Source organism: Canis aureus, chromosome 1 (genome assembly GCF_053574225.1).
Source record: "Canis aureus isolate CA01 chromosome 1, VMU_Caureus_v.1.0, whole genome shotgun sequence".
Taxonomy (NCBI): Eukaryota; Metazoa; Chordata; class Mammalia; order Carnivora; family Canidae; genus Canis; species Canis aureus.
Window position 1 is genome coordinate 78,929,855 of NC_135611.1, and position 24,956 is coordinate 78,954,810.

Consider the following 24,956-nt stretch of genomic DNA (forward strand, 5'->3'; position numbering starts at 1 on the left):
TGAGATTGAGTCCTGTGTTGGAGTCAGCTTGGATTTCTCTTCCTCTCCCTCTGCTCCCTCAACCATGCACGTGTGCCCTCTGTCTCTCTCTAAAAATAAATAAATAAATCTTAAAGAAAAAAAAGAATTAGGGGAAGGGGGAGAAGTAGTCAGGAATATAAAGAGGTTACATGAAGATCCATGTGGGGTAGAAAACGTTCTGCATCTTGACTGTATTGATTCCAATGTCCTAGTCATGATATTATACTACTGTAGTGTTGCCGAATATAACCAATGGGGGAAACTGGACAAAATGTATATGAGATTTCTGTATTATTTCGTAAAACTGCATGAGAATCTCCATTTTGAAATCTAAAAATTTAATTCAATTACAAAAATGTAAAAAATACATTTATGGTAACTGTACCTGCATTTCACAGCAAAGGGTGATGCATGTCCCCAAACCATCAAATAAGTAGTGACTCCATCCATTATTCCTTCAAACATCATTGCAAACCCTAATGTTTCAATGTAGTTGTTCATAAACCTCAGCTCATCTATGCATTAGCTCACAAATATATATTGTCTGTTTTGTATCAAACACAGTGCTCTGATAGAAATATAGTGGGGAACAAAAGTACACAGTTCCATCTTTCATAGAACATCCACCATAGAGCTTCATACAGAAGTGAATGAAAATGTCAATAAAAAAATAAATAATTCAATTCTTACAAAATTTATTATGAAAGAAGGATATATTATAATAGAAAATAATTATAGGACAGAATAATCAAGAAAGGCCTTTTGAGGTATTATTCACATTCAGGTCCAAAGAATGCCATCAACTACCCAAATTTATTTGCTTTAAACATATTTCTTGAATCTGTTTACTTGTTTGTCTCTTCAGCAGCCCTCTGTTTAAAATATTATCAGCACTCACAGGGGTCATTGGCCTTTTCCCTGGATTCCTCAGTTTACTTTTACTTGCATTCCATCCCACTCTCCATATGATTAACATAAAAATCAGATCACTTCATTCCCTTGCTTAAAACTCTTCTGTGACTCCTAGAAATAAAGGCCAAAATCTTCAATGTGCCCCATACATCCCCATGATCTTCCTCTGTCTACCACCATAACCTGAATTCTGGCCAGTATATATCTTGTCTTTGCAAGCACACCAGCATTCAGGTGCTTGAACGTACTATGTTCTCTCCAAACCCAGGTTAGAGAAACCCAGAGTTCTGCTTCTTGTTCACTAACTTTGTCTTGTTACATCTCACCTCAAGGGATGCTGGGGTGGCTCAGAGGTTTGAGAATCTGCCTTTGGCTTAGGGTGTGATCCCAGGATCTGGGATGGAGTCCCACATTGGGCTCCTTACAGGAAGCCTGCTTCTCCCTCTACCTGTGTCTCTGCCTCTCTCTGGATGCGCCTTTCGTGAATACATAAATAAAATCTTTTAAAAAACATTCTCACCTCAAGAGCCTTACTCCTCATCCTAGAATGGATACCATTTAACGAACTCATGGCACCTTTATCTTTTCTTCACAGCATGCATTGAAAATATTTGAGAATTTATTTAATAAATATCTGTTTTCTCCATGAGGCTGGGGACAGAGGGGATCTGTCTTTCTCCATGTTACATTTCCAAGGAGAGCATATTGCTTGGCATATGTAGATGCTTAATAAGTACTTACTGATTGATTAAATAAATAGGCGGATGAATTATTAGTTTTTATTAAGTGTATTAAGATCCTTCAAAATATTATGATTGGATTAATTAGGGATATGATCATGGGTTGACCCTGGAAACATACATAATTGATTTCTGTACATCATTATGTCCTTAAAATAACTGTATCTATCTCTCTTTTGAATGTTAATTTCTCTTTTTTGTATGATTTTTAAATCATGCCAATGCACATAAATATTGCAAAAACATTTCTTCAAAACAAAAATTACAAAAGAATACAAGAGTAGCTCTCACTACCAATTCAGAATCTGGGTCAATATGAATATGAACAAAGTTTTCCTGAGCCTTACTCAAGAAAAGAAATGGAAAAAAAAAAAAAAAGGAAAGAAAAGAAATGGTATCTGAGTCAATGTGAGAAGGTGATTAAAAAAACAAAACACCAGGCTTTCAATTTGACAGTGTAGGTATAAAATCTTAGATATGTTATTTACTTGATCATTTATTTATATATAAAATGTAAATATTACCTCAAAATAATTCTAATAATACATGAAATACTGTTGATGAGTATGACTGAAACAGTGTACAGAAATCATAATAGTACATGAGATTATCAAGCTAATGAAGAATGCAAATACCATCGCAGGAGAAAGTTTTACTTTAAGAAAATGGAATATGTTCCAATAAATATAGATGAAGCATTTTCCACAAACAATGCAAGTGCTAATTAAAGCTGCCTTCCTTGGGGCACCAGGGTGGCTGAGACTACTGAGCATCCACCTCTTGATTTTGGCTCAGGTCCTGATCTCGGGATCGTGGGATCCACTGTGGGGCTCCATGCTGGTCATGGAGTCTGCTTAAGATTCTCTCTTTCTCACTCCCTCTGCCCTTCCTACCCTCACCTCCCCCCCCCCAAAAAAATAAAGCTGCTTTCCTTATTTCTTAAATTAAGCTTTAGAAAAACTTTACTGGGCTGGCTTGAATTCTGGCTTATGACTGAAGGCAATAAGACAAAATTCGGAATATAAAACTTTTTGCTGATAGTAATTTACTAAAACTAACATATTAAGACTCATTCATTTTTCAAAAGTCTATGTTTTGTCTTCTTTTTAAAAGATTTTATTTATTTTGACAGAGGCAGAGAGAGAGAGCAGGGGGAGCGAGAGAGGGAGAAGCTGGCTCCCCGCTGAGCAGGGAGCCTGATACAGGGCTAGATCCCAGAGCCCGGGTATCATGACCTGAGCCAAAGGCAGATGCTTAACTGACTGAGCCACCCAGGTTTTCCCCGACTTGGCTATTACATTATTTTCAGCAGTTGGCAAACAATAGCCTGCATGTCAACTCTAGCCTGCTGTTTTTTTTTTTAATTGAAGCATAGTTGACATATCATATTATAATAGTTTCAGGTATATACAACATAGTGATTTGACATGTATATGCATTACAAAATGCTTACCACGATAAGTATAGTCACCATCTGTCACCATACAAAGCTATTACAATATTATTGACTATATAAAATTCCCTATGCTGTACTTTCATCCCTGTGACTTATTTATTTTATAACTGGGAGTTTATACCTCTTAATCCCCTTTACCTATTTTGTCTATCCCCTCTGGCAACCATTAGTTTGTTTTCTATATTAATGAGTCTGGGTAGTTGTTGTTGCTGTTGTTTATTTATTTTGTTTTTTAGATTCTACATATGAGTGAAATCATATGGTATTTGTCTTTCTCTGACTGACTTATTTCACTTAACATAATATCGTCTAGATCCATCCATGCTGTTGCAAATGACCAGATTTCATTCTTTATAAGCCAAGTAATATTCCATTGTGTGTGTATAGACCACATCTTCTTTATCTACTCATCTATCAAAGGACACTTAGGTTTCTTCCATATGTTGGCTATTGTAAATAACGCTGTAATAAGCAGGGTTCATATATCTTTTCCAAGTGGTGTTTTTGTTTTCTTTGGGTAAATACCCAGAAGTGGAACTACTCGATTATATGGTAGTTCAATTTTTAGTTTTTGAGGAACCTCCATACTGTTTTCCACAGTGGTTGCACTATTTGGCATTCCTATCAACAGGGCACAAGGGTTATCTTATCTACATCCTTGCAAATATTTGCCCTTCCTTGTCTTTTTGATATTAGCTATTCTGATTGGTATGAAGAATGATCCAACAATTAAGAATAGATTTTGCCTTTTTTATTTTTTTAAAGATTTTATAAAGATTTTATTTGTTTATTCAGGAGAGACACAAAGAGAGAGAAAGAGAAAGGCAGAGACACAGAGGGAGAAACGGGCTTTATGCAGGAAGCCCGACATGGGACTCATCCCTGGTCTCCAGGATCATGCCCTGGGCTGAAGGCAGCGCTAAATGCTGAGCCACCCCGGCTGCCCTAGATTTTGCCTTTTTAAGTGGTTGAATAGATCAAAAGAAGAATATTTCCTAACTTGTGAAATGTATATGAAATTCAAATTTCAGTGTCCATAAATGAAGTTTTGTTGAAACAAAGCTTTGCCCATTCATTTAGACATAGTCTATGACTGCCTTTATGCTACAGCTGCCGAGTTGAATAGTTATAATGAAGACTATATGTCCTGAAATATTTTGTATCTGACTCCACGGAAAAAGCCTGCCAACTGCTATTATTATTATGGCATTGTAACTAGCCTATTAGGAATCTTGGTCCTTACTGGGATCTCTGTGTTCTTTAATTCTGCATTTTGTGTCCTGTCCTGTCCTGACATTAGAATTTATTCTTCCACTGACTGAAGACAATTAAACTTACCTAAATCCTTTATTGTTCTTCATGAGTTAACTAAGCGATCTCCATGTTCTTTGGCCTTCCTTTGTTCTTTGGGTTCTTTGCACACCAACCCCAGCCTGTCTGTCTGCCTGGATCTTATGTCTTCGATTAAATAACCTTAGAACCTCCTCTCATAGATTACCCAACTACTTTACCCAAATGTGCAAGTGACAATTATACTGTTTAGCAAGTAACCAAAGAGTAGATAGATCAGAGGCTCCCTGAGGAAATGGTGATAAATGAGCTTTGTTTTTCTGAATAAGAATTCAACATCCAGTGAACTAATGGTCCAATATAAAACCATATGCAAATTTGCATGAACAGTTAAAAGATCAAAAATATATTTCAAAATAAGGCTTTTAGAACTAGAAGGATCTCTGGAAATAATCCATTTATATTTTCTGATTTTCAGATGACAAAATTGAGGCCCATGTGCATTATTTCCCAAGATCAGATATAGCTAATGGGCATTACAGACTTTGCCAAAACTCACACTGCCTGCTCCCAGCCATACCAAGAAATTATTTAGCAAGATAGTAATGAGTGTATTCACATATTATGCAAAAATATTTGTTGTATTATGTAAAGTACATATACGATATAAAAAAGTAATATTTTATCAAAAGTTTGATGTATCTAAAGTTTATGCCAATTTAAGAAACATTAAGAAAAAATAATCTATTTTCTTCACTTTCTTGAAATGTGAAATTCTGTTTTGAATTTGTGGAGGTGGGGAGAGTTAGCCGCGAGGGAGGACAGATAAATGAGTTAAATAGCTGAATAAATCATATTCCCACTACCAAAATTTAAATTTCAGTTATCTTTGTGTTTTCTCCATTTATGTTTCCCTATCTACAGCAAAGACTTTCATAGATATAGTACTCACTTTTTTATTTCAGAAATAAAGTTTGAATGACTAAGGACTTTTGCAATGCAGTTCTATGGATGAGTGTTCTCATGGTATAATCAGTTCTTTTGTTGGTTTTATCCTTTCTCTGATAACTCAAGCCTCCAAGCCTCTAAAGAGTATATATAATGTTGCATTTTTAAATGGAAAAGAAACACAAAGGGAAATCTCATGAACTTATGTGGAGAAGCAAAGATTGTGGACATGGTGTGAGTCATCATCTTTTGGCTTGATTTGTTATTGTGAAAATTATTTACAGTTAATTGCACATCTAATACCATTAGATATATTTTTAAGCATCCCATCATAAACACCATCATCTCCCTCTTCTTTGATCCTTGGCAAGTCCCCACAGTACACAAGGAATGACCAGAGTCAAAGTGATGATGACTGAAACCATCCATTAGACCACAGTGTTAAAGGAAGAGGGTGTAAGAAACAAGAGGTGTCATGAGTGTTGATACCTGGATGAGAGAAAAAGTGCTCTTGACAATGAATTACTATTCCCAAAGTGCATCCTTAATTTTCTACCAAGATGCACATTTTATTTCATGGCTGACCTAGGTTCTGGGACCTTCCATTCCTCTCAGAGTGATGACACAGATGTGGCCTGGGATTTCTCAGACTGAGCTAAATTCTGGTGTTGGTGAAATGTGAAGACAGAGGAGGGAATCTTGGGAGGAAGATACCAGATGTTGGATTAAGTCAAGGTAGATTATTTAGAAATAGGTCAAAGATTTTAGCTTTCAAGTGAAATTTGATGCAGTTCAATTAAAAATGCATGCTCTGCAGAGTGAAAATAATTAATTTAAATGAGATTTCAGGAAGGAGATCAAATTGATTTTACTCTCTTCCACTGAGCGACTATGAATACTAATACCACAGTCATAGATACTCTTGGCATTATTAAAAAAATTTTAGAGAAACTCCATCCATTACTTTCCATTTACCTTTAATCTGTCTTTTTAGCCAGAAAATCAATAGTTACCATTAAAATGCACATATAGACTAAGAGAAGAAAAACTAGTTTTAGAGAAAATGAAGACATTTCTAGAGTTTATCCAAAGTAAACTTCATACCTTCCAACTTCTCAGAGGGTCTCAAAATAATTGTTTTACTCCCATAATATTTTAAACTTAGCTAATAAATATTTCTGTCCTACACACTGAAACTGTGAACTGAAATACACTTCCTACTAGAAATAAATCCAATACAATTAAGCTTTTTCTGTGTTGAAATGTAGTCCTAGCCCAGCAGGAAACCAAGAAGACTTCAAAACAGTCCGGATAAGGCAGTTGATTTGCAGAATTTCTGATTCAATTCAGTACTTCATAGATTTTGAAAGCTGTAAAATGTCATTGCATTCTAAAACAAATAATCCCTGAGAAATGTCTGCAGTACTCTCAACCCTAGTTGTTTAGAAAGTTTCCAGGAGTCTTATATCTACACTTGCACATAAAACAGAATACAATTATAAATGTGCTTATACAGGAAAGCTTCACTACTTTAAAGAAATTTGTGCTTTTTTCTTTTCTTTTTTTTTTTTTTGACTCTTTTTTTTTTTTTTTAAATTTATGATAGTCACAGATTGAGAGAGAGAGAGAGAGAGAGGTAGAGACACAGGCAGAGGGAGAAGCAGGCTCCATGCACCGGGAGCCCGATGTGGGATTCGATCCCAGGTCTCCAGGATCGTGCCCTGGGCCAAAGGCAGGCGCCAAACCGCTGCGCCACCCAGGGATCCCTGCTTTTTTCTTTAGTTTGTAATACCTTTATGCTAAATTTCAGAATCAAAAGGTTGGAGACATTTTGCATCTATTTATGACTAGTTGATCTTGTCTTTGTTTCTCTAAGTCCTGATGTGTATGTGTGTGAGGGAGGACGATAAATGAGTTAAATAGCTGTCTGTGTGTGTGTGTGTGTGTGTGTGTGTGTGTGTGTGTATGTGAGAGAGAAAGAGAGAGAGAGAAGTTCCAGCACAGTTTACCCCCAAAATTAACATATGTATTCAAATTAATTAGTGCCATCTTGTCTGATTCATTTGCATAAATGTTTCCAACAGTCAAAAGTACGAGCTGGCCCATGTGACTGATCACCATTTGTAATTATTTATTTTAAGACTGAGTACTTACTATCTGTCTTCCATTGCACCGTCAGCTTCAAGAGGAAAGGAATTGTTTTTTTGTTTTGTTTTGTTTTGTTTTCAAAAGAGAGAGAAAGTTGGGGGAGGGGCAGAGAGAGAGAATCCTAAGCAGGCTCCATGCCCAGTATGGACTCCAACGCAGGGCTTGATCTCACAACCCTGAGATCAGGCCCTGGGCTGAAATTAAGAGTCAGATGCTTAACTGACTCAGCCACCCAGATGCTCCTGAGGGAAGGAATCATTTTTAAGATGCTCAGCATGTATTTTCAGCATCTAGAATAATTTTAGCACATCAAAGTGTTACAAAACTTATTTATTTATTTATTTATTTATTTATTTATTTATTTATTTAGAGAGAGTGAGCAAGAGGGATGGGGGAGAGAGAGACTCTTAAGCAGGCCTCACACTCAGTGTGGATCTCACAACCCCAAGATCATGACCTGAAATCAAGAGATGGACTCTTCACTAAGTCACCCAGGTGCCCTACAATACATATTTAATACATCATGAACTATGATGCATAAAATTGTTTCAGTAGAAAGACATTGTTAAACTATTCATCACAATGCCCTTATTTCTTTTTACCCCTTGATCCTTCCTTCCCCTAACATAACCCTATTCAGGCCACAGCTACCATACTCTGTGCTCATGGCAATGGCTGCATAGATACGGGTGAGCCTCTGAGAAAGGAGTGTCCTGTGCTCTGCTCCCCAGGTGGACTCAGTGGAGATTATTGGTCAGTGAAAACTCCAGAAGAGAAAATACGTGCCCTATTTCTCATATAGAACTCCAGGGAGCTCCTAGAGCAATATGGTTACATGGCAGGTCTAAGTAGGAAGCTCTGCAGCTCATGGAGTGCTCCATGCTTGAGCATAATGCAGAAGCAAAAATAACATGAGCATAAAACATAAAAGAAGGAAGAAGCCTCATTATTAGAAACAAAGAATACTCAGCAGTTTCCTATTTTGATCAATAACCATGGACCAAACAGAATCAGCTTTTCAGGAGATGCCAACATAGATGACAATAAGGACAGATATCTCATAACCCATATCCAGATCACCAAGGTACCTTATCATTATGGCAATTTCCTAAAATTTTAACCTCAAAGCTTAGACAAATGATTTCTTTCATATTTTAGAAGGGAAGCTTCTGATACAATATAAGTTGTATCATGAAGGAAATTTAAAATGTTAGGCCTTTGGTACTCTTTTCTTATGTACTAAGATTAATACCATCTTATGTGTCCAGTCTAAGAGTTGACAAACTGTGGCCCACGGGCCAGTTCTGGCCTACAGTCTGCTTTGGTACAACCCATGAACTAAGATTTGGCATTATAATTTTTAATTGTTGAGAAAAATCTCAAAAAAGGAAGATTAGAATAATATTTTGTGACATAAAAAAATTATATGCAATTCAAATTTCAGTGTTAGAAAAGAAAGACTGATCCAAACACAACTGTTCTCATTCATTTACCTATGTCTATAGCTGTTTTTATGCTACAATAACAAAGTTGAATAGTTGAGGTGAAAACTGTATTTCTCTCCCACATAGCCTAGTTTTTACTATCTGGTCGTTTACAGAAGAAGTTTGCTGGCCTTTGGTCTAACCTAAGAGGATTTAATAATTGGTAAGCTTTTCATTTCTTTCTCCTTTGACAATATCTGTTGCTGTTCCCCAGGATTCATTTTAGTTTTTGTGTGCTAGATATTAAAAAGTGGAGAAGACAGAAGGAGAAGATACTTCATAATTTTTAAGATAACATTTTTCGAGCAAAATATTTGTGGTTGGGAAAACACATTTCCAAATCGCTAATGCAGAATTTCACTCTGACAGTAAAGGTAATATTGATGGAAGAAGAATAAATACCGGGCTTAAACATTCAGAAAAGAAATAGGTGACACAGAATGCTATCAGATGCGATGGGTGGGGAGACTAGTCAGCCATCACCATCGAAATGTAGAAATGTAGACTGCATAATTATAGAGTTCATGTCATCTTTCAAAACCTAGTAAATGTCCCACAGCTTGTAGAGAGTTGTCTTTCATGCTTGTTTGCTGTTCTTAAAATGCTCCTGTCTGCTAAAACCACATAATCCGCATGTAGCTTCATTGGTTCACCCCAACTTTCCCATCTCAGCAATAGGAAAAGACAATGTGTTTTGAGGTAAGTAGCTTCATTATTAAAGGTCTAATGAAACTTATTACCTTTCGTTTTTAGAGGTTTTTGTTTTGTTTTGCTTTTAGGTTTTGTTTGTTTTCATTTTCTAATATCTAATCTTGAGTTTAAAAAAAATTAAATTATTGAAAAGTGTGCATGTTACTTGATGAGGAATTTAGAATCTATTAATCAATGTTTAACTCAGGTTAGATCTACTGAGCAATACTGATGTAGGTTAAAACAAACAAACAAATCTAGGTTTTAAGTTTTTATGTATTTATTTGTGCTTTCTTAGACACTAAGAGAAGAAAAATGTGGTTATTGCTGGTTGGCTATTTCCCCTTCTGCTGTAATCTACTCAGTTCAAGGACAAATATCGGATCCACATTCTCTCCAAGGAGAAGAATGTATTGGAATTTGTCCTTTTTAAAATTTTTTTAAAGATTGTTTGTTTGTTTATGAAAGACACAGAGAGAGAGGCAAAGACCTAGGCAGAGGAAGAAGCAGGCTCCCCGTGGGGAGCCTGTTGTGGGGCTCAATCCCAGGACCCCAGGATCAGGACCTGAGCCAAAGGCAGATGCTCAACCACTGAGCCACCCAGGGGCCCCTCCTTAATTTTAATCCTATAAAAGCTTCCTACCTTCCACCACATTTTGCAGTTTTCTGAACCCTTGGGAACAAAGACTTCCTGCTTCATCAAGTGTTCAAGTTTGTTTGTAACAACTAAATGGTCTTAATCATCTTTAACAGCTGAATATGTCAACTGTCTTATCTTAAACACATCAAAAGCCCTCAGAGCCTATAGGATACTGGTTATTGATGGCCTAACTTTCTGTCTTTGTGTTCTCCCATTCTGTTCCCTGTTGGCTGAGTTCTTCCTAGAGCATGTTTTTTTAATCTCTGGATCTTTGTTTCTTCTTCCCAGCATTGGGAGGTTTGTTTAATATTAGCAAATTAATTAATGCAAATTATCATATTAATGAATGTAAAAGATATGGGAAAGACAAGTGATAAAATTTGAGGTTCTTTCTTGATAAAACCTCTAACCAGCTAAAAATAGAGACTATAGCAGATGCCTGTGTTGCTCTGCTATACACATGGTTTCTGGCTATTTGATTTCAGGGCAACATGTGGAATGCAGATTCCACCCCCCTGCCTGCTGTGAATTCTATATAGCTTTCCAATCACTATTCAAGATTCTCCTGTAAAGTAGTGTCCCTGACTCCTCCTGGTAACATTAGACACTTTTTTCTCTGTGTTCCCAAAGCACTTTACCTCAGTCTCTATTTTAGTATTTCATATAACATGTTTTCACTGGTTTACCAGTGCAGCTCTTTTGCACGACTTTGAGCAACATGATGTTACAGATTGTGTCTTGTTCAACTTATCTCATCACAGAGGAGATGCTCAATGTGTCTATTGAGCAAAAAGGGGATATGTTTGAAATTTTAAGTTCTTCCAAAGGTAAGCCTTCCTCTGAGAATGTTATATAATGGTCAATCTATTAATTTTATATTTTTAATTATTCTTTAATTATTTTTCACCATTTATATTCTTTAATTATTTTTCGCCATTTATACATTTTTTCTAGACACTTTCAAAGCCATTTGGTTGCATATTGGCTCCATACATCAACTGCTTGTATTTTCTGGGCGATCTGTGCAAAGACTAAGGGAAAGCCCTGAAGCAGCACAGCAGAGAAATGCCCAGCCAAATGCTTGAGGTGAGATAAAAAGTACATATTGCCCTGAAATCAAATAGCCAGAAACCATGTGTAGCAGAGCAACACAGGCATCTGCTACAGCCTCTATTTTTAGCTGGCTAGAGGTTTTATCAAGAAAGAACGTCAAATTTTATCACTTGTTTTTCCCATATCTTTTACATTCATTAATATGATAATTTGCATTAATTAATTTGCTAATGTTAAACAAGCCTCCCAAAGCTGGGATAAATCCAAGTTAGTCACAATGGATTAACATATTTATATGTTGCTGGATGCACTACATCAATCTTATGTTCCCAATTCATATAATGTAAGCGACTTAATTCAGGAGTATAATTTTCCTTTCTCACACTCTTGTTATCGAGTTATGGTATCAGTGTTATACTAGCCTCATAAAATGAATCGTAGATTGTTCCATTTTTTTCCTTCTTCTTTGAAAGACATTGTATAGAGCAGAATTATTCAGTTTGCGCAGTGGCAGTTCTTTAAATATTTGGTTGAGGACACCTGACTGGCTAAGTTGGTAAAATGTGAAACTCTTGATCTCGGGGTTGTCAGTTCAAGCCCTATGTTGCATGTAGAGATTACTAAAAAAATAAATGCTTTAAAAATAAAATAATAAATATTTGAGTGAATTTGCCAGTAAAACTCCTACACAAGAGATTCTTCATAGAAAGAAAAGATTCCTTAGTAAGAAAACAACCAGTGCTGGATTTTTGTTAATGGATACAGGAGTAAGTAATCTGGTTTCTACTTTTCCATTTCATTATGGTAAGTTATGTTTTTATAGGAACTTATTTATCTCATTGAAGTTTTCAAATTTATAGTTTGTTTTTAATATTTTCTGATTATTTTTAAACCTTGTAATATTTATACTTCTGTTCTCTTTTTGTTCTGTTACCTTTTTCTTATCTTTTTCTTAATTTATTTCACCATGGGTTTTTCTGTTATATTAAGCTTAAGACAACTGATATTTGGCTTTATTGTTCTTGTCTATTGTATCTTATTTTCTAATTCATTGATTTTTGCTTTTATGTGTTGTTTTCTCCATCCTTTTAATTAATTTGGATTTATTCTCTTATTATTCATTAACACTTTTAAAAAGAGGCATCGGGATTCCTGGGTGGCGCAGCGGTTTGGCGCCTGCCTTTGGCCCAGGGCGTGATCCTGGAGACCCAGGATCGAATCCCACGTCGGGCTCCCGGCACGGAGCCTGCTTCTCCCTCTGCCTGTGTCTCTGCCGCTCTCTCTCTCTCTCTGTGTGACTATCATAAATAAATAAAAATTAAAAAAAAATAAAAAATAAAATGAGGCATCTTAACCTAATTGAACACCTAATTTTTAGTCTTTCCACTTTTCTTGTAAAGGCATGTAAGGGTCTGCATTTATCTAACAACAATGTTTTAGTTGCATCTCATATGTATAAATATGTAGTATTTTTATTCTCATTGACTTCTAAATATTCTGTTATTTACATTATGATTTATTCTTTGATCCATCGGTTATTCAGCTATATTTTGGTAATATCTAAGGAAATGGAGTTTTCCTATCTCTTGTATTGCTTTTTAACATAATCACATTGCAGTCTCAAATTTTCAATGATTTTATTAGTCATTTCCAGTATATCAGTTACTGAGAAAGTAAAATTAAAATCTCCCATTATGATTTTGGATTGGTATACTCTCAAGTAATTCTTTTATATCAAGTAATTATATATATATATAAAATTATATAACTATATAACTATATAGCTATATATATATATATATATGGAGAGAGAGAGAGGAGAGAGAGAGAGAGATTCTATTATTAGGAATATTAAACTAAAAATTTTCATATCTTCCTAGAGTATTTAAAGTTATATTTTTATGTGGTAATCCTCTGTATTTCTAGTACTTTTTGCTCTCAGATCTATTTTGTCTGATGTAAACACAACCACAATAGTATTTGTCTGATAAATCTTTTTCCACATATTGAGTGTCAACCTTGTTACATTCTTCTATGTTTGATATATCCATCTTGTCGTGGATGCTGTGGTGTGCCTCCCATCTTTCTCTTCTTCCTTTTTGGAACATGAAGGCCATGGTTAGAAATTCAGAAGCATCTTGAGCTATCAGGCCATCTCAAGCATGGGATCCTTGTGGTATGGATCATGCAGCAGCAGCTTAAGGGATCTGGTTTCCTAACCCCTGTGACACCCTCTCTCTATCCTTTAACATCCACCTTTGGGTGTAAAACACTTCTTTCAGTTTTCTTGTGTATACAGCTGAGCTTAATCTTAACATACTCAGACAGATGGCCTGCAGAGAAACTAAAGATGAATTTAACTCAACACTGCCTAAATAAATGTGATATCCAGTTATAAGCAATATCTTTTATAGACATAGAACCATAAGATAAGTTTGCACTTACCTTAATAGCATATAGAATTTTGGAATTTATTATTTCCATAAGAAATTTTTAGATAATATGTATTAGTTCAAAGTAGATACTGGTTACTATATCAGAAAAATTATCTTGAGGGTGATGGTCTTCTAGCTGAGCTTGGAATAAAAGTCAGGATTAAGATGTGAAAAAAAGGGGAAGTATTGCAGTTATGGGGGGAAGAAGAGGGGGAAAAGACAAAGAGAAAGTGAGAGATCTGTATGAATAATAAGTTTCTCAAATTTAATGACTACATTTTGGAGTATTTAAAGGGAGATAGTGGTAGTAGTTTTGGTGAAGTGGCTTAAATTCAAATTGTTAAGGTCCTTGAATGCTAAACATAGACATTTCCTTGTGTGGAATGTAGTTTTGTTATCCTGGAGTGGGCAAAATAACCTTGAAATTTGAAGAACTGGCTTAAAGTTATGTTTTATTCAAATTGTGTGATTTAGAGAAGTCATGTAGTTTCTCAGAGTCTCAATTTTCTCTTGTGAAAAGGCATTTTAATAGCATCTTTATAAACTGAACAATGCACATATGAGCACTTCCATAAATTTTGAAGGGCTACAGGAATGTAAACCATTATATTTATTAGATAAGACCTTTAGAGGTTTATTGTCTAGTGAAGGAGACAGACAAGAAACAGGGTCATTTGGAACTATGTGACAAGTGCTCCAACAGATGTTCACCAAAATTGCACAGAGATATTATACACAGGAAGAATTTCTTAAAGGATGTGGGGGAATTGGCGATGACTATTCCAAATGTGGAATGAACATGGTTGGCTAGTGCTTTAGGAAGTGTGGTCAGGGAGCATGTATAGGATGAGTGCAGTGAAAGATGAGTGAGCAATCCAGACCATAAACAGTAAAGATTTGAGTTAAGGTAGTGTCACTGGGCTATGGTAACAGTGGTGACACACTCATCATTTATTTTTTGCTACAAATAACTATTGAGCACTTGCTATATGACAAGCAATCTTCTAGATATTATGGACAGAAATAAAACAAAGGAGCAAAGGGGGAAAAAAAAGAGAGGGAGGCAAACCAAGAAACATACTCTTAACTGTAGAGAACAAACTGATGATTATCAGAGAGGAGAGGGATGGGGAAATGGGTGATATAGGTAATGGGGGTTAAGGAGTTCACTTGTGATGAGCCCCTAGTGTTGTATAGATGTGTTGAACCACTATGTTGTACACCCTAAAATAATATTACATTGTATGTTAACTGGAATTTAAATAAAAACTTTATTTTTAAGACTTTATTTATTTGAGAGAGAGAGAGAACACAAGCAAAACGGAGGGGTAGAGGGAGAAGCAGACTTCATGCTGAACAGGGAGCATGATGCAGGACTCAATCCCAGTACCCTGGGATCATGATCTGAGCTGAAAGTAGATGCTTAACAGATGGAGCCCCCAGGTGTCCCTAAGTAAAAGCTTTTAAAAAGAAGAGTGACTAATAGATTAAGTTTCTGTCCTCTTAGTGTTTATAATCTGTTGAGGGAGAGAGATAGTAAATAAACAGATGCCTATAAAATAGTATCAGTAGTGATAAGTCAAAGCAAGAAGAAAAAGCTGGTAAGGGAGTGGAAAATGGGAGGATCTCTTATTTTAGATAAGGAGATCAGAGAGGATCCCACTAAGAAGGTAGAGACTTGAATACAATAAGGAAGTAAGCCACAGTTGAGGATATGCAATCCACAAAGAAGGAACAGGTGAAGGAAAATAACAAATGCACGAGGAGCAAGGTGTTTTCAAGGACTAGAATGTGCCAGGAGGTAATTTCAAAGAGGTGACTTGGGTTGCTTCATGGAATAATGCTTGTCACATTAAGGTATTTGGATTCTGGTCTAATTGTGATGGTTATTCACTGGAGAGATTTCGGGAAAGGAGTGATGAGATGTTATTTATATTTTGGCAAAGATCTGTCTGCTCTGTGGAGAATGGATCTGGGAGAACAAGAGTGGCGCAGGACTCAGGACAGCTAGAAGGCACTGCATGAAGTCAGGTGAGATCTTATGATTAGAGGGTGGTGGTAGCTACATGACACTGGTAAGAAGTGGGCACATTCTCAGGGTTGTGATGAATATGTGAGGATAAGATGCTGTTTCTGAGGTGTGATGCTTTTGATTTGCGTTTAAATTGTAGTAATCTACAAGAATTGCAAATTGATGTCCTAGAGATCTAGCATTTGGCTTTGAGAAGTTTTCCTTAAGTTCTGATGAGTTTTCTATGTTTAATTATTTGTCAACATTTAAAAATCAGGATATTTCACATGAAAAAAATCTGCATTTTCTGCTTGTTGCTGAAAAAAATCAGCACGTATGGCCACTCTTACATCTACCCCTATGCTCCCAAATTTTTCACAGTGGCTACAATTGATGAATGGCATTAGAGGCTGCCCCTAGAGGTTGGGTACACATTTTATACAGGGTTTCATTTCTTTATATCAAGTTCTTGTTCCCTGTAGACATTTGAGTTTGTGACCCTTGACCAAGGCCAGATGGGTCAGCGGGCAGTCAAATCCGTTCACAGTTCTATTATTTTCTTACTGCAGGGGTTTTCAACAGAACTCTAGGCACCCCTTGCTAGGAAACCTCACTCCTGCTTTTACCTACTCTAGGTACAGGGATTCTATCTAAAATTTACCTTGAGATAAAAATATTTCTTAAAAAACTTTCTCAACCGATCATACTCCCTAGTAGGACAGGCACTAGTATTCATTCTGAAATTTGCAAGAATTCCTATATGTTTGCTCCTGCCTTTTCATTCACAATCACTGGCTCACAGCACACGTGGGGATTAGAACTTGGAGAGTGAATCTGTCTGGTAGAGGGGACCTGAACCCACATGTTGAGACAAGGAAAGCCTCATTAGATATTTAAATCAAGATTTAAAGTTCAAGACCTAAGCTGTGTGGTCAGGAAACCATAACTGATGGGAAGAGGCCAGAAGTCCAGGGAGAGAAGATAGAGCCTCTTTTATAATCTGGCAAGAAAACTCCTCTGGCCACAAAGAGTTCCGGGGGATGGGAACTGCAAAGCCAGACTATCCTGCCTGAACAGCACTGGGAATGCTAGATGTTCCCGGCTGACAGTGTACCTTCGGGGAACCACTTGGGCAAAACGCCTTTGCTAGGATTTTAAGTACCTTGGAAGACTGCAAAAAGCTTTGCAAGCACTGTCAGGATGGGGTACAGAGAACGTGGTAGGTTCTTTCTGAGAAAGGAGAGTGTTAATGCCACCTGTGAGGTCATTACAAGATCCAGAAGAGCACGTGGGAGGGCTGCTTTGTCTCCTAGATGGGGCACTCTTAAAAAGTTTAGGGTGATAACAACCCCGAAAAAGTCCTGAGCCAAACTAATATCTTCTATTACAATCTTTAACACTATCATCTACGAATATATGTGTTTTTTTTAAGCCATTTACATTAGAGAATAAACAGCAGTATTTTCCACGAAGCCCAAATCGGTACTGACTGCTGAATTAGAAATCATATCTTGGTGGGGTGGGAGCATTCTTCACGAGAGCAGAATCATTTTGCTTCTGATCATATGGAAGTTTCTGACTGTTTGCCTGCAATCAAATATGAAAAGAAAGAGCATATTTTTAATGAAGAAACAGGCAGACTGTGAGGATTTCCTTTTGCTAAGTACCCCTTTATCAGAGACAGCCTCGTGGAGAGATGAAATCAGCCTTTAAAACAGATGCTGACAAAATTCATTGAAGAACAAAAATATTGGGATGAGTGATTGCCCTATCTCTAGCTTCCTACAGGGAAGTTCCTTATGCATTTATAGATTATTTATTATTTGAACAATTGCATGGATGATTATTTCACATAAAATCATTTAGCAGGTAAATGATTTTTATTTTTTAATTATTTACCCATGAGAAACACAGAGGGAGGCAGAGACACAGGCAGAGGGAGACGCAGGCTCCATGTAGGGAGCCTGACATGGGACTCGATCCCAGGTCTCCAGGGTCACAGCCTGGGCCTAAGGCAGGCACTAAACCACTGAGCCACCCGGGCTACCTGTTTGACAGGTAAAAAGAAATAGCCCAGTAAGCATCAAGAGGACATTTTCTTGCTACAAATGAACAAAGACTAAGCAAAAAGCCTCCTGAGATGCACCCATAAATTATAATTATCCTGTGGATGCCAAAGCATGAGGGCAGATACAATATGTTCAGCATGTTCAAACTACACACCCCAAACCCTGAAGTGATTGTTTTGGGGCCAAGACAAGTTACTGAATCTACCTATTAAGGGACCCTTCAACTTCATGTTCTAGAACGGTGTGCTGTTTCACTGTATTGCTTTTCCTAAATGAAATTGTTTGGTTAAAAAAACATTGCCTCTGCACTGATACAGGAAACACACACACAAACACACACACACACACACAGACGCACGCAGGTACGCACGCACAAGCCGGTTACCAGAACAGGCCTTAGGGACTTCAGTTGGCTTTAGTCCCGTATGTCCTATATGATGCCTAATAGTGATCTGGAAATGTTCTGTTTCCCTTACTAATATGACCTAGTGTACCCTCTTTTGAATCTTTTATTGTTGTTTATAGTTGTTATTTTTAAAAGGAGCCTGTCCACCATTAGAATAGCAATGCCTGCAGCTGTTTTAAGCACATACTATGCAACATTACCTAGTTCTATTATTTTCTCAGGTGAAACCTGTTACGTTTTTCACGACTATTTATTCAAAAGCATTGGGCCCATCTGAACTCAGAGGGCCTTATGAACCCAAGGTTGTTATTTTTTATTAATTTACACTTCCTGCCTGCAATTGGAGAAAAATTGGCATGGCCAGCATTGAGAAAAATATTATAGTCTGGTAAAACCCACTACTAGAACAATATCCTCACCATGTGAAAATTAAACAAAGTTGTGTCATTGTTACTTTAATGTGCCTTTATTTTGTTTGAATTTGAATGCCTCTTTTCAGATATTTATTAGCCATATGTATTTCATTAGTAAATGTCTGTTATAGTCCTTAATGGCACATTTGCATGTGACAAAATTACACTGTAAAGAAAAATGCCAACTGAGAACTAATTTTATTCTTATAAGATTAAGAAAACAGAATTTGAAAGTATACCGTTTTTTCTCCAATATTTTTCTAAATCCTTGCACCATGTTGCATGGAATGCAGAATCAGGCTATCTCTGTTCTTCCTTTATACTTTATGTAGCTAAGTATTTAATGGCAACTATGCTTGATAATTATATAAAACATTTCTGAAAAGATTCAGACCTAGCAACCTTAAATGTAAACTAGCAAAGCTAGCATGATATCTAGTGATTATATATCATGATATAAATGTGCTTTGCTTTCAGACAGAATGTTTTGAGCACTTAGGGTTCGTACTGGTAGCAAATGAAGTTCATAAAATAAACGAAAAAAACTTATTTTCTACTATTACAACATTTTATTTAAAAAAGTAAATTTGGTCAAAATGGGAAAAAGGAATAAAACAATAAATAATGATAGTATAATCCAGAGAAAATAAGATTTAAGTGTTTTAATTATATAATCCTACAATATTAAAAATTCCTCAAATATGAGATACCTAGATAGCTCAGTTGGTTAAGCATCTGACTCTTGATTTCAGCTCAGATCATGATCTCAAGATCCTGAGGTCGAGCCCCGTGTTGAGCTCCGTGCTCTGTACAGAATCTGCTTGTCTCTGTCCCTCTGTTCCTCCCCCAGGCTTGCACACTCTGTCTTGCTCTCTCTCTCAAATAAATAAATAAAATCTGTAAAAATTCCTCAAATAAAAAATTGAATGGCTGCATCATATCTGTTTGTATACATATAACATAGTTCCTTTTATCTTTTTCTATTGATGAATTTCACAGATTTTTTTCCATTTTTTCCTCTTATAGCTAAAAATATAATGAAGACCTCTGTCCATAATGTTTTTACTCTCCAGTTACATTCCCCGAAGAGATTTTTAGGCATGGGTTATAGATTATAAGCATTTTAAACACTCATTAACATTTTGAAAATCAGTATTCCACACATTTGTACAAACTTTAATACCTTCCATTCATGCCTCTGAGGCATATGTAAGATAAGCTTTTCAAGGTGAAAATTTTTAACATGGTTCATTATTGCTAAATAAAGCTTACCTCTTTATTTTATAACAAATCTGATTTGTTTCCATGTTTATTAGCCATTTGTAGTTTATTGGCAGATTATACCATAATGGACAAGTAGTTTTCACCTGTGCAGCTTACTTTTCTGTGGAGAGAAGCCCTCCCTGCATCTGTGGTTGTCATCCAGTTGGCCCTGCCTATTCCCACTTCCAAGTGATGTCTCCTCATCAGTAACCACGTGTTCCAAGTAGATGCAACCAAAATCTCCACGATAGAGGAATGGTCTCCCAACGTCTGTTACTGAACTCTAAAGACATTAGTGCATGGGCCAGCCTATGCCCATCTGGCGGACATCAAACTGCCATGTTGAAAAGCATGGCTGAGTGAGAAGCCAAGCAGAAGCCAGTGGAACTGTGTTAGTGTCCCAGGATCTAAATCTGCTTTAATCAGGATGTACCACTTAGGTTTTTCTGATAACAAGAGCCAATAAATATATATATTTTTTCCATTTGGCTCATCTAGATTGTGTCTCGTTTCTGTGATATGCAACCAAAAATTTCTGATTAATACAATCTGTTTCATATTTTTCTAACATGTGGATTCATACCTTGGTTTGCAAGAATTATTGTAACATTATGGATATTAACTTATAAGCTCTCCTAATTGTGAGAGCTATTTTCATAGCATGATATTTTCATTTCTGGAAATTGTAAAGAATTATATTCACAGAAAGTTAAAAGAATATTTTATTTTCTATCATTTTTACTTCCTTTGCTTATCATTATTATTTTTTTATTGCATAGTCAGTACACTTCCATCCAGAAATCTGTTAAATATTTGCCTTTGTATTTTTCCATGCTTCTTAATTTGCATTTAATTCTTTAGTGTAATTTATTGTAGTGTAAGTTGCATTTTGTCCATAGATAACTTACGTGCCTAAAAAAATGTACAGAATACCTCAGAATTGGGGATCCCTGGGTGGCCCAGCAATTTAGTGCCGCCTTCAGCCCAGGGTGTGATCCTGGAGACCCGGATCGAGTCACACATCAGGCTCCCTGCATGGAGCCTGCTCCTCCCTCTGCCTGTGTCTCTGCCTCTCTCTCTCTCTCTCTCTCTCTTTCTGTGTGTCTCTCATGAATAAATAATAAAATAAAAATCTTAAAAAAAAAAAGAATATCTCAGAACTTATTCCTTCCCTATTAGATTGTGATGCCTTTCCTTTTATCATAAATTTTTTATATGTACTATGATCTGTTTTTTTGCATTAATATCCTGGCCCATTCTCAAAGTCCATTTAAAAAATTACTGGATTTTGCAATTTTATTTTAACTAATTTAGCAAAAGCTTATGTAACATTATTATGTGCTAAATTTTTTTTCAAAAGAAGCTTTATAGGGGCACCTGGTAGTTCAGTAGGTTAAGCAACTGACTTCAGCTCAGGTCATGATCTTGGGGTGCTGGGATGAGCCCTGTGTAGAGCTCCCTGCTCAGCAAGTAGTCTCCTTGTCCCTTTACCCCTTCTGCATCATGTTCTCTCTCTTAAATAAATAAATAAAATCTTTACAAAAAAAAGAAAGAAGCTTTATAAATACTAACATGTTTCTATAAATCTTTCCAACTAGGTACAATTATCCTCCTTTAACAAATGAGGAAACTGAGGCACACAGAGATTTAAGTATTTGTTCAGGGTTCCACTACAGGTAAGAAGTTTACCTAAGGGGCACCTGGGTGGCTCAACGGTTGAGCATCTGCCTTTGGCCCAGATCGTGATCCCAGAATCCTGGGATCAGGTCCCACATCAAGCTCCCTGCTGGGAGCCTACTTCTCCCTCTGCCTATGTCTCTGCTTCTCTCTGTGTCTCTAGTGAATAAATAAAAAAACAACAACAAAACAAAACAAACAAACAAACAAAACCTGTTTAAAAAAAAAAAAAAAGCTGACCCTAATGCAAATCTAGATAACTTGGCCCAGAGTTAGTGGGCTTGGTCACATAATCTCCTCCTATTCAGATAGAATACTCAGATCAGAATGACAGAAGACAACAGATATATATGAACTAGTGATAGCTAAGAAAACCAACAAACCCGATGACACTTTTGAATCTCTCTAAATGGAGCTTCTATATTAATTTAGGTGTTATACTTAGCCTTGCCCTAACTCTGCCACTACATATTGCAAGGAGAAGAGTCTGTTGACATTCAGAGGGAGAGAAGGAATTATGAAGTGATATACTTCAGGAGTCCTTTCATTTCAAGTAATAGATACCAACGCAAGGAAATTAAAGTATCAGAGATATTCAAGTATCTCTCCCAATTCAGAATGACATTTTAACTCTCCTGATATCATATATGTTGTAAAGATGACATTCCTTTTTATCATCCTTTTTCATTTAGAAAATGAATTATTTGCCTAATAAATTATGGCTTCTTGGAGTCAAGGAAATATGTGTAAGGATTGGGATGACACCTGTCTCCAGAAGACATTGAAATCAGCCTAAAAACTAAACAGTCTTCATTTTCCCTACCCCTCCAGCCTGTCTGCTTCTTTCTACTCTATCAAGAGCATCTGTTGCTTTCCTCCTGTAAATGTTGTAGATAGAAAAAGTCTAGGACAGCTATTAAGTTTATGGATCCATCCAAAGAAAGTCTTCCTCTATCCATTTGTCTTTCTCTTCATGTTCCCCACTACCAATTACAGATTGCAGGAAAAGGGACTTTCATTTACCCATCTTGGGTCATAGGCCCTGTTCTGGACCAATCACTTAGGGCTATTAGGTGGGGTACAATTTGCCACTGCGGATAGGTGTGGGAAGGTTAAAGGATTATGTGAGCTGGGAAGATGCTCCCAAAGGTGTCTACTTAAAAATAAAACCAAAACTGTGTCATGCATTATTTTAAAGCCAAGGCCAAGATAGGTCAAGTTTCTGGGATCATGCTACTCCTGTTACTTGGCCACAGCTTGTCTTTTATAGCAAGTTCTGATTCTTAGGGCTCACAACAGCTCATGACTGTTTTTATCAGGAGTAAAAATGAAAACTTATTTTTTTGCCATGTAGAGTAGGTAGATAAAGATGGAGGCAAAGATTAGGTGGTGAAATTCTAAATATTTATTTAGTTATTTTTTATTTAATCTGTAGACTTATAAAAAGTCTAGATTTTAAAATTTTTTGTTTGAATGTTTCTCATTAGATTGGTTTAACCAAATTATCTTTATATTGAATAGTACTAATATAACTTTAGAAAGTTAAAACTATGCATTATATTAGAAGTTCCATTTCCTATTTACTCAAGAAAATCCCTCTAAGAATAGTCTCTAAATGTTCCTATTTGACAGCTTTACATATTTCTTGCTTATAAATCCCCCTCTTTCCCTCCTCCCTCCCCCATACACTAGGTTTTAAAATTTGGGACCCCTCACTGAAGAGATTTGTTTCCCAGGGAGTCATGAATTACTTATATTTTCAAGGACTTTACTGTGTATCTTTGTTTTGCAAAAAGGATCGTGGTCACCTTTGCAGAACACTAACCAAAATCCAAAAAGACTGCAAGCTTTTTTTATATACCAATATTTAGTGGATTTTCCTTCGTGTATCTCACAATCAAGCTGGACTAGTTATATAATTTGTGGATCCCACTGTAAAATGAAAGTCTAGGATATCCTGTTCAAAAATTATGAAGAATTTCAAGATGGTGATGGCAGAGCATTAAACCAAGCACTGTGTTCCTTCTGTATGCAGATGCTGTCTGATCATATAGGTTGCATGTCCATGAAGCCAGCTCTACAACTACAGTGTCCGGTGAGACAGACAACTAACTTTTAGACCTCATCAGTTAGTCTCTAAATATATTCTCACAATAAAATGAACAGAACAACTAGCTCTTTCTAGATGACAAGCATAACTTTCCAATCAGAACAAAGTAGAAAATTATAACAATTTGCAGATTATTATATTTACATACATGAGTGAGTAGTTTCACAATGTCTGCTATGTTTCGATTCTATAGGACTGCAAGGTTTGAATGAAGGATAGTCGGAAGAAAGGCAGGCAGGGTCAAAGGGTTCTACGAGGAAACTACCCTTAGGATTTCACACCACCCTGGAAGGAGCCCTCCACCCTTTCTCACGTGATTGGTAGATGACAAAAACCTGACTGGGTGACAGGTGCAGGAGGGTTAATCAGATTAAAACAGCCAGCCAAAAAAAAAAAAAAAAAAAAAAAACAGCCAGCCAACAAGCCCATAAAACCAACCCCTAGACTGAACCGCCAAAACAGCAACCCTCTCGGCCCCTCGCTCTTGGGGAGCTTTATACTATCTATCCCTCAATAAACTCTGGTTTACTATTGCTCAATAAAATTTACTTCGCTGCCCACCGCTCTTCATCTGGTCTATCTCTTCATTTTTTGAAGTGGCATGACCAAGAACTGTGGGCACTGAAGGAAAAGAAACCCTGTAACCCTTCTAGTATTACATAATATTTACTTCTGGAGTTACTGTTTTCTTTTAGACTAATTAATACAAATAAAATCATTATCATAAAATTGAGGGAGAAAGAAAGCTCCATTAAAAAAGAGACTACTTTGATGAGGAGAAAGCATTTTATTTCTTGCTATTCTACGAATACAAAAAGCAAAATTCCATAATAAATTGTTAAACTTAGGCAGTATTTTGAATCTAGGAGAGAAGCAAAAGATTTTTAATTCAGGTCTCAAACCAGACTTAGTGATGCCCAGAGATACCTCACCAAAGCATTTTATCTGTAGCAGCAAGTATGCAAATGTAATAACATATTTGAAGTTAGTAATCAGATGCAAACTTTAATAGTACAAGCTAAGAACTAAAGCCTTATCCTGATTGGTAGTTCTTATCTGTAAGATGGGGAGGAAGGGTTGATACAGTGTAACTCTAGGCTTTCAGTAGATGTAAATTACATGTCAAGTAACAGTGCCCCAATCCTCTGATAAGGAGAGTGAGACTCTTAGATAAGAAAGAGAGAAGGCAG